Raw genomic sequence first — 19774 nt, 5'->3', positions numbered from 1 at the left:
TGAAGAGTCTTCATTCATCTTAAGTGTTTGAGTAGTGAAGTGTGTGAACTTAGAAAAGAATATGAAAGTGAAAAAGCAATATTCTCTTGAACACTATAAAGAAAAGTGTTTCAAAATTAAGAATCAAGTGGGTGCTGTGGCTTAGCTGGTTAAAGCGCCTATCTAGTAAACAGGAGATCCTGAGTTCAACTCTCAGCAGCACCTTGCTTTTCTCATTGTTATATAACAAATCATTTTCATTAGGTCTTATTCCGATACAATTAAAATATAAAAGTCTGATTCATCTTACTGTTGAACAGATCATCTTTAACCTTATAAAAACACAAGTATTTCCAAGATTATAGAATGAATACTGTTATTGCAAAATGAAAAAAATACATATCTATGAGAAAGACGTAGATGAAATTTCTACCTAGATTTGAGCAATATTAATACCTCCATGAAAAAAAATTGTAAAGAATTCAAGAAATGAAATTGGGTTTTATAAGTGTACCTGTTTATTAAAACATATTAATCCTTGCGCAGTGATTGAGTATCTTTTCGTGTTTAAGATTACAATACATATAAAGAAGAATTTATAGCAGAAACACATTTTCATCATCAACAATAAATTATTTATGCATTTTTTACTATTAACGTTGGTGCTGTGGCTTAGTGGTTAAAGCGCCTGTCTCGTAAACAGGAGATCCTGAGTTCAACTCTCAGCAGTGCCTTGCTTTTCTCATTGTTATATAATAAATCATTTTCATTAGGTCTTATTCCGATACAATTAAAATATAAAAGTCTGATTCATCTTACTGTTGAACAGATCAGCTTTAACCTTATAAAAACCCAAGTATTTTCAAGATTATAGAATGAATACTGTTATTGCAAAATGAAAAAAATACATATCTATGAGAAAGACGTAGATGAAATGTCTACCTAGATTGGAGCAATATTATTACCTTCATGAAAAAAAATTGTAAAGAATTCAAGAAATGAAATTGGGTTTTATAAGAGTACCTGTTTATTAAAACATATTGATCCTTGCGTAGTGATTGAGTATCTTTTCGTGTTTAAGATTACAATACATATAAAGAAGAATTTATAGCAGAAAACACATTTTCATCATCAACAATAAATTATTTATGCATTTTTTACTATTACCGTTGGTGCTGTGGCTTAGTGGTTAAAGCTCCTGTCTCGTAAACAGGAAATCCTGAGTTCAAATCTCAGCAGCATTTAACTGTTTTCTCCATGCTTTCCGAGTAATTTTCATCAAACAAGTGTTGAATACAATTTAAGTATAAACATCTGGTTCTATGAACTTTAGAATGTTATGCTAAAAATTAAATAAAATACTTGGTATTGTGAAGATTTTTGTAGGAATGCATTGATTGAAATAGGGAAAAGAAAATGACAAAGAACAAGATAGAGGTGAATGATCACTCTATTGTTGAATTCAACTAATCCATTCTTCAGCAAGGTATATTTTAAAATGATATGAATAGGGTAAACTTCAAATTAGAGAGGTGTTTTTGAATAAGTGAAGAGTCTTCATTCATCTTAAGTTCATGAGTAGAGAAGTGTGTGAACTTAGAAAAGAATATGAAAGTGAAAAAGCAATATTCTCTTGAACAGCATAAAGAAAAGTGTTTCAATATTAAGAATCAATTGGTTGCTGTGGCTTAGCTGGTTAAAGCGCCTGTTTAGTAAAAAGGAGATCCTGAGTTCAACTCTCAGCAGCGCCTTGCTTTTCTAATTGTTATATAACAAATCATTTTTATCAGGTCTTATTCCGATACAATTAAAATATAAAAATCTGATTCATCTTACTGTTGAACAGATCATCTTAAACCTTATAAAAACACAAGTATTTCCAAGATTATAGAATGAATACTGTTATTGCAAAATGAAAAAAATACATATCTATGAGAAAGACGTAGATGAAATTTCTACCTAGATTTGAGCAATATTAATACCTTCATGAAAAAAAATTGTAAAGAATTCAAGAAATGAAATTGGGTTTTATAAGAGTACCTGTTTATTAAAACATATTAATCCTTGCGTAGTGATTGAGTATCTTTTCGTGTTTAAGATTACAATACATATAAAGAAGAATTTATGGCAGAAACACATTTTCATCATCAACAATAAATGATTTATGCATTTTTTACTATTAACGTTGGTGCTGTGGCTTAGTGGTTAAAGCGCCTGTCTGGTAAACAGGAAATCCTGAGTTCAAATACCAGCAGCACCATGCTTTCCGAATAATTTTCATCAAACAAGTGTTGAATACAATTTTAGAATAAACATCTGGTTCTATGAACTTTAGAATAAGTTATCTTAAAAATTAAATTAAATGCTTGGTATTAAGATTTTTGTAGGAATGCATTGACTGAAATAGGGAAAAGAAAATGACAAAGAACAAGATAGAGGTGAATGATCACTCTATTGTTGAATTCAACTAATCCATTCGTCAGCAAGGTATATTTTAAAATCATATGAATAGGGTAAACTTCAAATTAGAGAAGTATTTTTGAATAAGTGAAGAGTCTTCATTCATCTAAAGTGTTTGAGTAGAGAAGTGTGTGAACTTAGAAAAGAATATGAAAGTGGAAAAGCAATATTCTCTTGAACACCATAAAGAAAAGTGTTTCAAAATTAATTATCAAGTGGGTGCTGTGGCTTAGCCGGTTAAGGCGCCAGTTTAGTAAAAAGGAGATTCTGAGTTCAACTCTCAGCAGCGCCCTGCTTTTCTCATTGTTATATAACAAATCATTTTCATTAGGTCTTATTCCGATACAATTAAAATATAAAAGTCTGATTCATATTACTGTTGAACAGATCATCTTAAACCTTATAAAAACCCAAGTATTTTCAAGATTATAGAATGAATAATGTTATTGCAAAATTAAAAAAATACATATCTATGAGAAAGACGTAGATGAAATTTCTACCTAGATTTGAGCAATATTAATACCTTCATGAAACAAAATTGTAAAGAATTCAAGAAATGAAATTGGGTTTTATAAGAGTACCTGTTTATTAAAACATATCAATCCTTGCGTAGTGATTGAGTATCTTTTCGTGTTTAAGATTACAATACATATATAGAAGAATTTATAGCAGAAAACACATTTTCATCATCAACAATAAATTCTTTATGCATTTTTTACTATTACCGTTGGTGCTGTGGCTTAGTGGTTAAAGCTCCTGTCTCGTAAACAGGAAATCCTGAGTTCAAATCTCAGCAGCATTTAACTGATTTCTCCATGCTTTCCGAGTAATTTTCATCAAACAAGTGTTGAATACAATTTAAGTATAAACATCTGGTTCTATGAACTTTAGAATGTTATCTTAAAAATTAAATAAAATGCTTGGTATTGTGAAGATTTTTGTAGGAATGCATTGACTGATATAGGGAAAAGAAAATGACAAAGAACAAGATAGAGGTGAATGATCACTATATTGTTGAATTCAACTAATCGATTCTTCAGCAAGGTATATTTTAAAATGATATGAATAGGGTAAACTTCAAATTAGAGAGGTGTTTTTGAATAAGTGAAGAGTCTTCATTCATCTTAAGTTCATGAGTAGAGAAGTGTATGAACTTAGAAAAGAATATGAAAGTGAAAAAGCAATATTCTCTGTAACAGCATAAAGAAAAGTGTTTCAAAATTAAGAATCAAGTGGGTGCTGTGGCTTAGCTGGTTAAAGCGCCTGTTTAGTAAAAAGGAGATCCTGAGTTCAACTCTCAGCAGCGCCTTGCTTTTCTCATTGTTATATAACAAATCATTTTCATTAGGTCTTATTCCGATACAATTAAAATATAAAAATCTGATTCATTTTACTGTTGAACAGATCATCTTAAACCTTATAAAAACCCAAGTATTTTCAAGATTATAGAATGAATACTGTTATTGCAAAATGAAAAAAATACATATCTATGAGAAAGACGTAGATGAAATTTCTACCTAGATTTGAACAATATTAATACCTTCATGAAAAAAAATTGTAAAGAATTCAAGAAATGAAATTGGGTTTTATAAGTGTACCTGTTTATTAAAACATATGAATCCTTGCATAGTGATTGAGTATCTTTTCGTGTTTAAGATTACAATACATATAAAGAAGAATTTATAGCAGAAACACATTTTCATCATCAACAATAAATTATTAATGCATTTTTTACTATTAACGTTCGTGCTGTGGCTTAGTGGTTAAAGCGCCTGTCTCATAAACAGGAAATCCTGAGTTCAAATCTCCGCAGCACCTAACAGTTTTCTCCATGCTTTCCCAAAAAATTTCATCAAACAAATGGTGAATACAATTTAAGAATAAACATCTGGTTCTATGAACTTTAGAATAAGTTATCTTAAAAATTAAATAAAATGCTTGGTATTGTGAAGATTTTTGTAGGAAGGCATTGACTGAAATAGGGAAAAGAAAATGACAAAGAACAAGATAGAGGTGAATGATCACTATATTGTTGAATTCAACTAATCCGTTCTTCAGCAAGGTATATTTTAAAATGATATGAAAAGGGTAAACTTCAAATTAGAGAGGTGTTTTTGAATAAGTGAAGAGTCTTCATTCATCTTAAGTGTTTGAGTAGAGAAGTGTGTGAACTTAGAAAAGAATATGAAAGTGGAAAAGCAATATTCTCTTGAACACCATAAAGAAAAGTGTTTCAAAATTAATTATCAAGTGGGTGCTGTGGCTTAGCCGGTTAAGGCGCCAGTTTAGTAAAAAGGAGATTCTGAGTTCAACTCTCAGCAGCGCCCTGCTTTTCTCATTGTTATATAACAAATCATTTTCATTAGGTCTTATTCCGATACAATTAAAATATAAAAGTCTGATTCATATTACTGTTGAACAGATCATCTTAAACCTTATAAAAACCCAAGTATTTTCAAGATTATAGAATGAATAATGTTATTGCAAAATGAAAAAAATACATATCTATGAGAAAGACGTAGATGAAATTTCTACCTAGATTTGAGCAATATTAATACCTTCATGAAAAAAAATTGTAAAGAATTCAAGAAATGAAATTGGGTTTTATAAGAGTACCTGTTTATTAAAACATATTAATCCTTGCGTAGTGATTGAGTATCTTTTCGTGTTTAAGATTACAATACATATAAAGAAGAATTTATGGCAGAAACACATTTTCATCATCAACAATAAATGATTTATGCATTTTTTACTATTAACGTTGGTGCTGTGGCTTAGTGGTTAAAGCGCCTGTCTGGTAAACAGGAAATCCTGAGTTCAAATACCAGCAGCACCATGCTTTCCGAATAATTTTCATCAAACAAGTGTTGAATACAATTTTAGAATAAACATCTGGTTCTATGAACTTTAGAATAAGTTATCTTAAAAATTAAATTAAATGCTTGGTATTAAGATTTTTGTAGGAATGCATTGACTGAAATAGGGAAAAGAAAATGACAAAGAACAAGATAGAGGTGAATGATCACTCTATTGTTGAATTCAACTAATCCATTCGTCAGCAAGGTATATTTTAAAATCATATGAATAGGGTAAACTTCAAATTAGAGAAGTATTTTTGAATAAGTGAAGAGTCTTCATTCATCTAAAGTGTTTGAGTAGAGAAGTGTGTGAACTTAGAAAAGAATATGAAAGTGGAAAAGCAATATTCTCTTGAACACCATAAAGAAAAGTGTTTCAAAATTAATTATCAAGTGGGTGCTGTGGCTTAGCCGGTTAAGGCGCCAGTTTAGTAAAAAGGAGATTCTGAGTTCAACTCTCAGCAGCGCCCTGCTTTTCTCATTGTTATATAACAAATCATTTTCATTAGGTCTTATTCCGATACAATTAAAATATAAAAGTCTGATTCATATTACTGTTGAACAGATCATCTTAAACCTTATAAAAACCCAAGTATTTTCAAGATTATAGAATGAATAATGTTATTGCAAAATGAAAAAAATACATATCTATGAGAAAGACGTAGATGAAATTTCTACCTAGATTTGAGCAATATTAATACCTTCATGAAACAAAATTGTAAAGAATTCAAGAAATGAAATTGGGTTTTATAAGAGTACCTGTTTATTAAAACATATCAATCCTTGCGTAGTGATTGAGTATCTTTTCGTGTTTAAGATTACAATACATATATAGAAGAATTTATAGCAGAAAACACATTTTCATCATCAACAATAAATTCTTTATGCATTTTTTACTATTACCGTTGGTGCTGTGGCTTAGTGGTTAAAGCTCCTGTCTCGTAAACAGGAAATCCTGAGTTCAAATCTCAGCAGCATTTAACTGATTTCTCCATGCTTTCCGAGTAATTTTCATCAAACAAGTGTTGAATACAATTTAAGTATAAACATCTGGTTCTATGAACTTTAGAATGTTATCTTAAAAATTAAATAAAATGCTTGGTATTGTGAAGATTTTTGTAGGAATGCATTGACTGATATAGGGAAAAGAAAATGACAAAGAACAAGATAGAGGTGAATGATCACTATATTGTTGAATTCAACTAATCGATTCTTCAGCAAGGTATATTTTAAAATGATATGAATAGGGTAAACTTCAAATTAGAGAGGTGTTTTTGAATAAGTGAAGAGTCTTCATTCATCTTAAGTTCATGAGTAGAGAAGTGTATGAACTTAGAAAAGAATATGAAAGTGAAAAAGCAATATTCTCTGTAACAGCATAAAGAAAAGTGTTTCAAAATTAAGAATCAAGTGGGTGCTGTGGCTTAGCTGGTTAAAGCGCCTGTTTAGTAAAAAGGAGATCCTGAGTTCAACTCTCAGCAGCGCCTTGCTTTTCTCATTGTTATATAACAAATCATTTTCATTAGGTCTTATTCCGATACAATTAAAATATAAAAATCTGATTCATTTTACTGTTGAACAGATCATCTTAAACCTTATAAAAACCCAAGTATTTTCAAGATTATAGAATGAATACTGTTATTGCAAAATGAAAAAAATACATATCTATGAGAAAGACGTAGATGAAATTTCTACCTAGATTTGAACAATATTAATACCTTCATGAAAAAAAATTGTAAAGAATTCAAGAAATGAAATTGGGTTTTATAAGTGTACCTGTTTATTAAAACATATGAATCCTTGCATAGTGATTGAGTATCTTTTCGTGTTTAAGATTACAATACATATAAAGAAGAATTTATAGCAGAAACACATTTTCATCATCAACAATAAATTATTAATGCATTTTTTACTATTAACGTTCGTGCTGTGGCTTAGTGGTTAAAGCGCCTGTCTCATAAACAGGAAATCCTGAGTTCAAATCTCCGCAGCACCTAACAGTTTTCTCCATGCTTTCCCAAAAAATTTCATCAAACAAATGGTGAATACAATTTAAGAATAAACATCTGGTTCTATGAACTTTAGAATAAGTTATCTTAAAAATTAAATAAAATGCTTGGTATTGTGAAGATTTTTGTAGGAAGGCATTGACTGAAATAGGGAAAAGAAAATGACAAAGAACAAGATAGAGGTGAATGATCACTATATTGTTGAATTCAACTAATCCGTTCTTCAGCAAGGTATATTTTAAAATGATATGAAAAGGGTAAACTTCAAATTAGAGAGGTGTTTTTGAATAAGTGAAGAGTCTTCATTCATCTTAAGTGTTTGAGTAGAGAAGTGTGTGAACTTAGAAAAGAATATGAAAGTGGAAAAGCAATATTCTCTTGAACACCATAAAGAAAAGTGTTTCAAAATTAATTATCAAGTGGGTGCTGTGGCTTAGCCGGTTAAGGCGCCAGTTTAGTAAAAAGGAGATTCTGAGTTCAACTCTCAGCAGCGCCCTGCTTTTCTCATTGTTATATAACAAATCATTTTCATTAGGTCTTATTCCGATACAATTAAAATATAAAAGTCTGATTCATATTACTGTTGAACAGATCATCTTAAACCTTATAAAAACCCAAGTATTTTCAAGATTATAGAATGAATAATGTTATTGCAAAATGAAAAAAATACATATCTATGAGAAAGACGTAGATGAAATTTCTACCTAGATTTGAGCAATATTAATACCTTCATGAAACAAAATTGTAAAGAATTCAAGAAATGAAATTGGGTTTTATAAGAGTACCTGTTTATTAAAACATATCAATCCTTGCGTAGTGATTGAGTATCTTTTCGTGTTTAAGATTACAATACATATATAGAAGAATTTATAGCAGAAAACACATTTTCATCATCAACAATAAATTCTTTATGCATTTTTTACTATTACCGTTGGTGCTGTGGCTTAGTGGTTAAAGCTCCTGTCTCGTAAACAGGAAATCCTGAGTTCAAATCTCAGCAGCATTTAACTGATTTCTCCATGCTTTCCGAGTAATTTTCATCAAACAAGTGTTGAATACAATTTAAGTATAAACATCTGGTTCTATGAACTTTAGAATGTTATCTTAAAAATTAAATAAAATGCTTGGTATTGTGAAGATTTTTGTAGGAATGCATTGACTGATATAGGGAAAAGAAAATGACAAAGAACAAGATAGAGGTGAATGATCACTATATTGTTGAATTCAACTAATCGATTCTTCAGCAAGGTATATTTTAAAATGATATGAATAGGGTAAACTTCAAATTAGAGAGGTGTTTTTGAATAAGTGAAGAGTCTTCATTCATCTTAAGTTCATGAGTAGAGAAGTGTATGAACTTAGAAAAGAATATGAAAGTGAAAAAGCAATATTCTCTGTAACAGCATAAAGAAAAGTGTTTCAAAATTAAGAATCAAGTGGGTGCTGTGGCTTAGCTGGTTAAAGCGCCTGTTTAGTAAAAAGGAGATCCTGAGTTCAACTCTCAGCAGCGCCTTGCTTTTCTCATTGTTATATAACAAATCATTTTCATTAGGTCTTATTCCGATACAATTAAAATATAAAAATCTGATTCATTTTACTGTTGAACAGATCATCTTAAACCTTATAAAAACCCAAGTATTTTCAAGATTATAGAATGAATACTGTTATTGCAAAATGAAAAAAATACATATCTATGAGAAAGACGTAGATGAAATTTCTACCTAGATTTGAACAATATTAATACCTTCATGAAAAAAAATTGTAAAGAATTCAAGAAATGAAATTGGGTTTTATAAGTGTACCTGTTTATTAAAACATATGAATCCTTGCATAGTGATTGAGTATCTTTTCGTGTTTAAGATTACAATACATATAAAGAAGAATTTATAGCAGAAACACATTTTCATCATCAACAATAAATTATTAATGCATTTTTTACTATTAACGTTCGTGCTGTGGCTTAGTGGTTAAAGCGCCTGTCTCATAAACAGGAAATCCTGAGTTCAAATCTCCGCAGCACCTAACAGTTTTCTCCATGCTTTCCCAAAAAATTTCATCAAACAAATGGTGAATACAATTTAAGAATAAACATCTGGTTCTATGAACTTTAGAATAAGTTATCTTAAAAATTAAATAAAATGCTTGGTATTGTGAAGATTTTTGTAGGAAGGCATTGACTGAAATAGGGAAAAGAAAATGACAAAGAACAAGATAGAGGTGAATGATCACTATATTGTTGAATTCAACTAATCCGTTCTTCAGCAAGGTATATTTTAAAATGATATGAAAAGGGTAAACTTCAAATTAGAGAGATGTTTTTGAATAAGTGAAGAGTCTTCATTCATCTTAAGTGTTTGAGTAGAGAAGTGTGTGAACTTAGAAAAGAATATGAAAGTGGAAAAGCAATATTCTCTTGAACAGCATAAAGAAAAGTGTTTCAAAATTAAGAATCAAGTGGGTGCTGTGGCTTAGCCGGTTAAAGCGCCAGTTTAGTAAAAAGGAGATCCTGAGTTCAACTCTCAGCAATGCCCTGCTTTTCTCATTGTTATATAACAAAACATTTTCATTATGTCTTATTCCGATACAATTAAAATATAAAAGTCTGATTCATATTACTGTTGAACAGATCATCTTAAACCTTATAAAAACCCAAGTATTTTCAAGATTATAGAATGAATACTGTTATTGCAAAATGAAAAAAATACATATCTATGAGAAAGACGTATATGAAATTTCTACCTAGATTTGAGCAATATTAATACCTTCATGAAACAAAATTGTAAAGAATTCAAGAAATGAAATTGGGTTTTATAAGAGTACCTGTTTATTAAAACATATTAATCCTTGCGTAGTGATTGAGTATCTTTTCGTGTTTAAGATTACAATACATATAAAGAAGAATTTATAGCAGAAAACACATTTTCATCATCAACAATGAATTATTTATGCATTTCTTACTATTAACGTTGGTGCTGTGGCTTAGTGGTTAAAGCCCCTGTCTCGTAAACAGGAAATCCAGAGTTCAAATCTCAGCAGCACCTAACTGTTTTCTCCATGCTTTCCGAATAATTTTCATCAAACAATTGTTAAATACAATTTAAGAATAAACATCTGGTTCTATGAACTTTAGAATAAGTTATCTTAAAAATTAAATAAAATGCTTGGTATTTTGAAGATTTTTGTAGGAATGCATTGACTGAAATAGGGAAAGGAAAATGACAAAGAACAAGATAGAGGTGAATGATCACTCTATTGTTGAATTCAACTAATCCATTCTTCAGCAAGGTATATTTTAAAATGATATGAATAGGGTAAACTTCAAATTAGAGAGGTGTTTTTGAATAAGTGAAGAGTTTTCATTCATCTTAAGTGTTTGAGTAGAGAAGTGTGTGAACTTAGAAAAGAATATGAAAGTGAAAAAGCAATATTCTCTTGAACACCATAAAGAAAAGTGTTTCAAAATAAAAAATCAAGTGGGTTCTGTGGCTTAGCTGGTTAAAGCACCTGATTAGTAAAAAGGAGATCCTGAGTTCAAATCTCAGCAGCGCCTTGCTTTTCTCATTGTTATATAACAAATCATTTTCATTAGGTCTTATTCCGATACAATTAAAATATAAAAGTCTGATTCATCTTACTGTTGAACAGATCATCTTAAACCTTATAAAAACAGAAGTATGTTCAAGATTATAGAATGAATACTGTTATTGCAAAATGAAAAAAATACAAATCTATGAGAAAGACGTAGATGAAATTTCTACCTAGATTTGAGCAATATTAATACCTTCATGATTTTTTTTGAAAGAATTCAAGAAATTAAATTGGGTTTTATAAGAGTACCTGTTTATTAAAACATATCAATCCTTGCGTAGTGATTGAGTATTTTTTCGTGTTTAAGATTACAATACATATAAAGAAGAATTTATAGCAGAAACACATTTTCATCATCAACAATAAATTATTAATGCATTTTTTACTATTAACGTTCGTGCTGTGGCTTAGTGGTTAAAGCGCCTGTCTCATAAACAGGAAATCCTGAGTTCAAATCTCCGCAGCACCTAACAGTTTTCTCCATGCTTTCCCAAAAAACTTCATCAAACAAATGGTGAATACAATTTAAGAATAAACATCTGGTTCTATGAACTTTAGAATAAGTTATCTTAAAAATTAAATAAAATGCTTGGTATTGTGAAGATTTTTGTAGGAAGGCATTGACTGAAATAGGGAAAAGAAAATGACAAAGAACAAGATAGAGGTGAATGATCACTATATTGTTGAATTCAACTAATCCATTCTTCAGCAAGGTATATTTTAAAATGATATGAAAAGGGTAAACTTCAAATTAGAGAGGTGTTTTTGAATAAGTGAAGAGTCTTCATTCATCTTAAGTGTTTGAGTAGAGAAGTGTGTGAACTTAGAAAAGAATATGAAAGTGGAAAAGCAATATTCTCTTGAACAGCATAAAGAAAAGTGTTTCAAAATTAAGAATCAAGTGGGTGCTGTGGCTTAGCCGGTTAAAGCGCCAGTTTAGTAAAAAGGAGATCCTGAGTTCAACTCTCAGCAGCGCCCTGCTTTTCTCATTGTTATATAACAAATCATTTTCATTAGGTCTTATTCCGATACAATTAAAATATAAAAGTCTGATTCATCTTACGGTTGAACAGATCATCTTTAACCTTATAAAAACCCAAGTATTTTCAAGATTATAGAATGAATACTGTTATTGCAAAATGAAAAAATACTTATCTATGAGAAAGACGTATATGAAATGTCTACCTAGATTGGAGCAATAATATTACCTTCATGAAAAAAAAGTTGTAAAGAATTCAAGAAATGAAATTGGGTTTTATAAGAGTACCTGTTTATTAAAACATATTAATCCTTGCGTAGTGATTGAGTATCTTTTCGTGTTTAAGATTACAATACATATAAAGAAGAATTTATAGCAGAAAACACATTTTCATCATCAACAATGAATTATTTATGCATTTCTTACTATTAACGTTGGTGCTGTGGCTTAGTGGTTAAAGCCCCTGTCTCGTAAACAGGAAATCCAGAGTTCAAATCTCAGCAGCACCTAACTGTTTTCTCCATGCTTTCCGAATAATTTTCATCAAACAATTGTTAAATACAATTTAAGAATAAACATCTGGTTCTATGAACTTTAGAATAAGTTATCTTAAAAATTAAATAAAATGCTTGGTATTGTGAAGATTTTTGAAGGAATGCATTGACTGAAATAGGGAAAGGAAAATGACAAAGAACAAGATAGAGGTGAATGATCACTCTATTGTTGAATTCAACTAATCCATTCTTTAGCAGGGTATATTTTAAAATGATATGAACAGGGTAAACTTCAAATTAGAGAGGTGTTTTTGAATAAGTGAAGAGTCTTCATTCATCTTAAGTGTTTGAGTAGAGAAGTGTGTGAACTTAGAAAAGAATATGAAAGTGAAAAAGCAATATTCTCTTGAACACCATAAAGAAAAGTGTTTCAAAATAAAGAAGCAAGTGGGTGCTGTGGCTTAGCTGGTTAAAGCACCTGTTTAGTAAAAAGGAGATCCTGACTTCAACTCTCAGCAGTGCCTTGCTTTTCTCATTGTTATATAACAAATCATTTTCATTAGGTCTTATTACGATACAATTAAAATATAAAAGTCTGATTCATCTTACTGTTGAACAGATCATCTTTAACCTTATAAAAACCCAAGTATTTTCAAGATTATAGAATGAATACTGTTATTGCAAAATGAAAAAAATACAAATCTATGAGAAAGACGTAGATGAAATTTCTACCTAGATTTGAGCAATATTAATACCTTCATGATTTTTTTTGAAAGAATTCAAGAAATTAAATTGGGTTTTATAAGAGTACCTGTTTATTAAAACATATCAATCCTTGCGTAGTGATTGAGTATCTTTTCGTGTTTAAGATTACAATACATATAAAGAAGAATTTATAGCAGAAAACACATTTTCATCATCAACAATGAATTATTTATGCATTTTTTACTATTAACGTTGCTGCTGTGGCTTAGTGGTTAAAGCGCATGTCTCGTAAACAGGAAATCATGAGTTCAAATATCAGCAGCACTCAACTGTTTTCTCCTTGCTTTCCGAATAATTTTCATCAAACAAGTGTTGAATACAATTTAAGAATAAACATCTGGTTCTATGAACTTTAGAATAAGTTATCTTAAAAATTAAATAAAATGCTTGGTATTGTGAAGATTTTTGTAGGAATGCATTGACTGAAATAGGGAAAAGAAAATGACAAAGAACAAGATAGAGGTGAATGATCACTCTATGGTGGAATTCAACTAATCCATTCTTCAGCAAGGTATATTTTTAAAATGATATGAATAGGGTAAACTTCAAATTAGAGAGGTGTTTTTGAATAAATGAAGAGTCTTCATTCATCTTAAGTGTTTGAGTAGAGAAGTGTGTGAACTTAGAAAAGAATATGAAAGTGAAAAAGTAATATTCTCTTGAACACCATAAAGAAAAGTGTTTCAATCTTAAGAATCATGTGGGTGCTGTGGCTTAGCTGGTTAAAGCGCCTGTCTAGTAAACAGGAGATCCTGAGTTCAACTCTCAGCAGTGCCTTGCTTTTCTCATTGTTATATAACAAATCATTTTCATTAGGTCTTATTCCGATACAATTAAAATATAAAAGTCTGATTCATTTTACTGTTGAACAGATCATCTTTAACCTTATAAAAAGCCAAGTATTTTCAAGATTATAGAATGAATACTGTTATTGCAAAATGAAAAAAATACTTATCTATGAGAAAGACGTATATGAAATGTCTACCTAGATTGGAGCAATAATATTACCTTCATGAAAAAAAAGTTGTAAAGAATTCAAGAAATGAAATTGGGGTTTATAAGAGTACCTGTTTATTAAAACATATTAATCCTTGCGTAGTGATTGAGTATCTTTTCGTGTTTAAGATTACAATACATATAAAGAAGAATTTATAGCAGAAAACACATTTTCATCATCAACAATAAATTATTTATGCATTTTTTACTATTACTGTTGGTGCTGTGGCTTAGTGGTTAAAGCTCCTGTCTCGTAAAGAGGAAATCCTGAGTTCAAATCTCAGCAGCATTTAACTGTTTTCTCCATGCTTTCCGAATATTTTTCATCAAACAAGTGTTGAATACAATTTAGGAATAAACATCTGGTTCTATGAACTTTAGAATAAGTTATCTTAAAAATTAAATAAAATGCTTGGTATTGTGAAGATTTTTGTAGGAATGCATTGACTGAAATAGGGAAAAGAAAATGACAAAGAACAAGATAGAGGTGAATGATCACTCTATTGTTGAATTCAACTAATCCATTCTTCAGCAAGGTATATTTTAAAATGATATGAATAGGGTAAACTTCAAATTAGAGAGGTGTTTTTGAATAAGTGAAGAGTTTTCATTCATCTTAAGTGTTTGAGTAGAGAAGTGTGTGAACTTAGAAAAGAATATGAAAGTGAAAAAGCAATATTCTCTTGAACACCATAAAGAAAAGTGTTTCAAAATAAAAAATCAAGTGGGTTCTGTGGCTTAGCTGGTTAAAGCACCTGTTTAGTAAAAAGGAGATCCTGAGTTCAAATCTCAGCAGCGCCTTGCTTTTCTCATTGTTATATAACAAATCATTTTCATTAGGTCTTATTCCGATACAATTAAAATATAAAAGTCTGATTCATCTTACTGTTGAACAGATCATCTTAAACCTTATAAAAACAGAAGTATGTTCAAGATTATAGAATGAATACTGTTACTGCAAAATGGAAAAAAAATACAAATCTATGAGAAAGACGTAGATGAAATTTCTACCTAGATTTGAGCAATATTAATACCTTCATGATTTTTTTTGAAAGAATTCAAGAAATTAAATTGGGTTTTATAAGAGTACCTGTTTATTAAAACATATCAATCCTTGCGTAGTGATTGAGTATCTTTTCGTGTTTAAGATTACAATACATATAAAGAAGAATTTATAGCAGAAAACACATTTTCATCATCAACAATGAATTATTTATGCATTTTTTACTATTAACGTTGCTGCTGTGGCTTAGTGGTTAAAGCACATGTCTCGGAAACAGGAAATCATGAGTTCAAATATCAGCAGCACTCAACTGTTTTCTCCTTGCTTTCCGAATAATTTTCATCAAACAAGTGTTGAATACAATTTAAGAATAAACATCTGGTTCTATGAACTTTAGAATAAGTTATCTTAAAAATTAAATAAAATGCTTGGTATTGTGAAGATTTTTGTAGGAATGCATTGACTGAAATAGGGAAAAGAAAATGACAAAGAACAAGATAGAGGTGAATGATCACTCTATGGTTGAATTCAACTAATCCATTCTTCAGCAAGGTATATTTTTAAAATGATATGAATAGGGTAAACTTCAAATTAGAGAGGTGTTTTTGAATAAATGAAGAGTCTTCATTCATCTTAAGTGTTTGAGTAGAGAAGTGTGTGAACTTAGAAAAGAATATGAAAGTGAAAAAGCAATATTCTCTTGAACACCATAAAGAAAAGTGTTTCAAACTTAAGAATCATGTGGGTGCTGTGGCTTAGCTGGTTAAAGCGCCTGTCTAGTAAACAGGAGATCCTGAGTTCAACTCTCAGCAGTGCCTTGCTTTTCTCATTGTTATATAACAAATCATTTTCATTAGGTCTTATTCCGATACAATTAAAATATAAAAGTCTGATTCATCTTACTGTTGAACAGATCATCTTTAACCTTATAAAAACCCAAGTATTTTCAAGATTATAGAATGAATACTGTTATTGCAAAATGAAAAAAATACTTATCTATGAGAAAGACGTATATGAAATGTCTACCTAGATTGGAGCAATAATATTACCTTCATGAAAAAAAAGTTGTAAAGAATTCAAGAAATGAAATTGGGGTTTATAAGAGTACCTGTTTATTAAAACATATTAATCCTTGCGTAGTGATTGAGTATCTTTTCGTGTTTAAGATTACAATACATATAAAGAAGAATTTATAGCAGAAAACACATTTTCATCATCAACAATAAATTATTTATGCATTTTTTACTATTACCGTTGGTGCTGTGGCTTAGTGGTTAAAGCTCCTGTCTCGTAAACAGGAAATCCTGAGTTCAAATCTCAGCAGCATTTAACTGTTTTCTCCATGCTTTCCGAATATTTTTCATCAAACAAGTGTTGAATACAATTTAGGAATAAACATCTGGTTCTATGAACTTTAGAATAGGTTATCTTAAAAATTAAATAAAATGCTTGGTATTGTGAAGATTTTTGTAGGAATGCATTGACTGAAATAGGGAAAAGAAAATGACAAAGAACAAGATAGAGGTGAATGATCACTCTATTGTTGAATTCAACTAATCCATTCTTCAGCAAGGTATATTTTAAAATGATATGAATAGGGTAAACTTCAAATTAGAGAGGTGTTTTTGAATAAGTGAAGAGTTTTCATTCATCTTAAGTGTTTGAGTAGAGAAGTGTGTGAACTTAGAAAAGAATATGAAAGTGAAAAAGCAATATTCTCTTGAACACCATAAAGAAAAGTGTTTCAAGTTTAAGAATCATGTGGGTGCTGTGGCTTAGCTGCTTAAAGCGCCTGTCTAGTAAACAGGAGATCCTGAGTTCAACTCTCAGCAGTGCCTTGCTTTTCTCATTGTTATATAAAAAATCATTTTCATTAGGTCTTATTCCGATACAATTAAAATATAAGTCTGATTCATCTTACTGTTGAACAGATCATCTTTAACCTTATAAAAACCTAAGTATTTTCAAGATTATAGAATGAATACTGTTATTGCAAAATGAAAAAAATACATATCTATGAGAAAGACGTAGATGAAATGTCTACCTAGATTGGAGCAATATTATTACCTTCATGAAAAAAAATTGTAAAGAATTCAAGAAATGAAATTGGGTTTTATAAGAGTACCTGTTTATTAAAATATATGAATCCTTGCGTAGTGATTGAGTATATTTTCGTGTTTAAGATTACAATACATATAAAGAAGAATTTATAGCAGAAAACACATTTTCATCATCAACAATAAATTATTTATGCATTTTTACTATTACCGTTGGTGCTGTGGCTTAGTGGTTAAAGCTCCTGTCTCGTAAACAGGAAATCCTGAGTTCAAATCTCAGCAGCATTTAACTGTTTTCTCCATGCTTTCCGAGTAATTTTCATCAAACAAGTGTTGAATACAATTTAAGTATAAACATCTGGTTCTATGAACTTTAGAATGTTATCTTAAAAATTAAATAAAATACTTGGTATTGTGAAGATTTTTGTAGGAATGCATTGATTGAAATAGGGAAAAGAAAATGACAAAGAACAAGATAGAGGTGAATGATCACTCTATTGTTGAATTCAACTAATCCATTCTTCAGCAAGGTATATTTTAAAATGATATGAATAGGGTAAACCTCAAATTAGAGAGGTGTTTTTGAATAAGTGAAGAGTCTTCATTCATCTTAAGTTCATGAGTAGAGAAGTGTGTGAACTTAGAAAAGAATATGAAAGTGAAAAAGCAATATTCTCTTGAACAGCATAAAGAAAAGTGTTTCAAAATTAAGAATCAAGTGGGTGCTGTGGCTTAGCTGGTTATAGCGCCTGTCTAGTAAAAAGGAGATCCTGAGTTCAACTCTCAGCAGCGCCTTGCTTTTCTCATTGTTATATAACAAATCATTTTCATTAGGTCTTATTCCGATACAATTAAAATATAAAAATCTGATTCATTTTACTGTTGAACAGATCATCTTAAACCTTATAAAAACACAAGTATTTCCAAGATTATAGAATGAATACTGTTATTGCAAAATGAAAAAAATACATATCTATGAGAAAGACGTAGATGAAATTTCTACCTAGATTTGAGCAATATTAATACCTTCATGAAAAAAAATTGTAAAGAATTCAAGAAATGAAATTGGGTTTTATAAGAGTACCTGTTTATTAAAACATATTAATCCTTGCGTAGTGATTGAGTATCTTTTTGTGTTTAAGATTACAATACATATAAAGAAGAATTTATGGCAGAAACACATTTTCATCATCAACAATAAATGATTTATGCATTTTTTACTATTAACGTTGGTGCTGTGGCTTAGTGGTTAAAGCGCCTGTCTGGTAAACTGGAAATCCTGAGTTCAAATACCAGCAGCACCATGCTTTCCGAATAATTTTCATCAAACAAGTGTTGAATACAATTTTAGAATAAACATCTGGTTCTATGAACTTTAGAATAAGTTATCTTAAAAATTAAATTAAATGCTTGGTATTAAGATTTTTGTAGGAATGCATTGACTGAAATAGGGAAAAGAAAATGACAAAGAACAAGATAGAGGTGAATGATCACTCTATTGTTGAATTCAACTAATCCATTCGTCAGCAAGGTATATTTTAAAATCATATGAATAGGGTAAACTTCAAATTAGAGAAGTATTTTTGAATAAGTGAAGAGTCTTCATTCATCTAAAGTGTTTGAGTAGAGAAGTGTGTGAACTTAGAAAAGAATATGAAAGTGGAAAAGCAATATTCTCTTGAACACCATAAAGAAAAGTGTTTCAAAATTAATTATCAAGTGGGTGCTGTGGCTTAGCCGGTTAAGGCGCCAGTTTAGTAAAAAGGAGATTCTGAGTTCAACTCTCAGCAGCGCCCTGCTTTTCTCATTGTTATATAACAAATCATTTTCATTAGGTCTTATTCTGATACAATTAAAATATAAAAGTCTGATTCATATTACTGTTGAACAGATCATCTTAAACCTTATAAAAACCCAAGTATTTTCAAGATTATAGAATGAATAATGTTATTGCAAAATGAAAAAAATACATATCTATGAGAAAGACGTAGATGAAATTTCTACCTAGATTTGAGCAATATTAATACCTTCATGAAACAAAATTGTAAAGAATTCAAGAAATGAAATTGGGTTTTATAAGAGTACCTGTTTATTAAAACATATCAATCCTTGCGTAGTGATTGAGTATCTTTTCGTGTTTAAGATTACAATACATATATAGAAGAATTTATAGCAGAAAACACATTTTCATCATCAACAATAAATTCTTTATGCATTTTTTACTATTACCGTTGGTGCTGTGGCTTAGTGGTTAAAGCTCCTGTCTCGTAAACAGGAAATCCTGAGTTCAAATCTCAGCAGCATTTAACTGATTTCTCCATGCTTTCCGAGTAATTTTCATCAAACAAGTGTTGAATACAATTTAAGTATAAACATCTGGTTCTATGAACTTTAGAATGTTATCTTAAAAATTAAATAAAATGCTTGGTATTGTGAAGATTTTTGTAGGAATGCATCGACTGATATAGGGAAAAGAAAATGACAAAGAACAAGATAGAGGTGAATGATCACTATATTGTTGAATTCAACTAATCGATTCTTCAGCAAGGTATATTTTAAAATGATATGAATAGGGTAAACTTCAAA

At 29.9% G+C, this 19774-nt stretch overlaps 14 non-coding genes across 14 annotated transcripts; all 14 read left to right on the top strand.

Annotated features, from left to right (window-relative positions):
• Positions 1–130: 130 nt before the first annotated feature.
• Positions 131–204, top strand: TRNAT-AGU (transfer RNA threonine (anticodon AGU)). Its single transcript has one exon. It is a non-coding gene; the product is annotated as a tRNA-Thr (tRNA).
• Positions 205–640: 436 nt separating this feature from the next.
• TRNAT-CGU (transfer RNA threonine (anticodon CGU)) lies at positions 641–713 on the top strand. The gene has a single exon. It is a non-coding gene; the product is annotated as a tRNA-Thr (tRNA).
• A 437-nt stretch (positions 714–1150) lies between these two features.
• TRNAT-CGU (transfer RNA threonine (anticodon CGU)) lies at positions 1151–1223 on the top strand. The gene has a single exon. It is a non-coding gene; the product is annotated as a tRNA-Thr (tRNA).
• Positions 1224–2166: 943 nt separating this feature from the next.
• Positions 2167–2239, top strand: TRNAT-GGU (transfer RNA threonine (anticodon GGU)). Its single transcript has one exon. It is a non-coding gene; the product is annotated as a tRNA-Thr (tRNA).
• Positions 2240–3168: 929 nt separating this feature from the next.
• On the top strand, positions 3169–3241 carry TRNAT-CGU (transfer RNA threonine (anticodon CGU)). Its single transcript has one exon. It is a non-coding gene; the product is annotated as a tRNA-Thr (tRNA).
• A 1961-nt stretch (positions 3242–5202) lies between these two features.
• TRNAT-GGU (transfer RNA threonine (anticodon GGU)) lies at positions 5203–5275 on the top strand. The gene has a single exon. It is a non-coding gene; the product is annotated as a tRNA-Thr (tRNA).
• Positions 5276–6204: 929 nt separating this feature from the next.
• TRNAT-CGU (transfer RNA threonine (anticodon CGU)) lies at positions 6205–6277 on the top strand. Its single transcript has one exon. It is a non-coding gene; the product is annotated as a tRNA-Thr (tRNA).
• A 1962-nt stretch (positions 6278–8239) lies between these two features.
• On the top strand, positions 8240–8312 carry TRNAT-CGU (transfer RNA threonine (anticodon CGU)). The gene has a single exon. It is a non-coding gene; the product is annotated as a tRNA-Thr (tRNA).
• Positions 8313–13835: 5523 nt separating this feature from the next.
• TRNAT-AGU (transfer RNA threonine (anticodon AGU)) lies at positions 13836–13909 on the top strand. Its single transcript has one exon. It is a non-coding gene; the product is annotated as a tRNA-Thr (tRNA).
• Positions 13910–15875: 1966 nt separating this feature from the next.
• TRNAT-AGU (transfer RNA threonine (anticodon AGU)) lies at positions 15876–15949 on the top strand. Its single transcript has one exon. It is a non-coding gene; the product is annotated as a tRNA-Thr (tRNA).
• Positions 15950–16387: 438 nt separating this feature from the next.
• Positions 16388–16460, top strand: TRNAT-CGU (transfer RNA threonine (anticodon CGU)). The gene has a single exon. It is a non-coding gene; the product is annotated as a tRNA-Thr (tRNA).
• A 943-nt stretch (positions 16461–17403) lies between these two features.
• On the top strand, positions 17404–17476 carry TRNAT-CGU (transfer RNA threonine (anticodon CGU)). The gene has a single exon. It is a non-coding gene; the product is annotated as a tRNA-Thr (tRNA).
• Positions 17477–18419: 943 nt separating this feature from the next.
• On the top strand, positions 18420–18492 carry TRNAT-GGU (transfer RNA threonine (anticodon GGU)). The gene has a single exon. It is a non-coding gene; the product is annotated as a tRNA-Thr (tRNA).
• Positions 18493–19421: 929 nt separating this feature from the next.
• TRNAT-CGU (transfer RNA threonine (anticodon CGU)) lies at positions 19422–19494 on the top strand. Its single transcript has one exon. It is a non-coding gene; the product is annotated as a tRNA-Thr (tRNA).
• Positions 19495–19774: the final 280 nt, after the last annotated feature.

Source organism: Lissotriton vulgaris, chromosome 12 (genome assembly GCF_964263255.1).
Source record: "Lissotriton vulgaris chromosome 12, aLisVul1.2, whole genome shotgun sequence".
Taxonomy (NCBI): domain Eukaryota; kingdom Metazoa; phylum Chordata; class Amphibia; order Caudata; family Salamandridae; genus Lissotriton; species Lissotriton vulgaris.
This window is presented reverse-complemented; position numbering and strand designations above follow the sequence as displayed.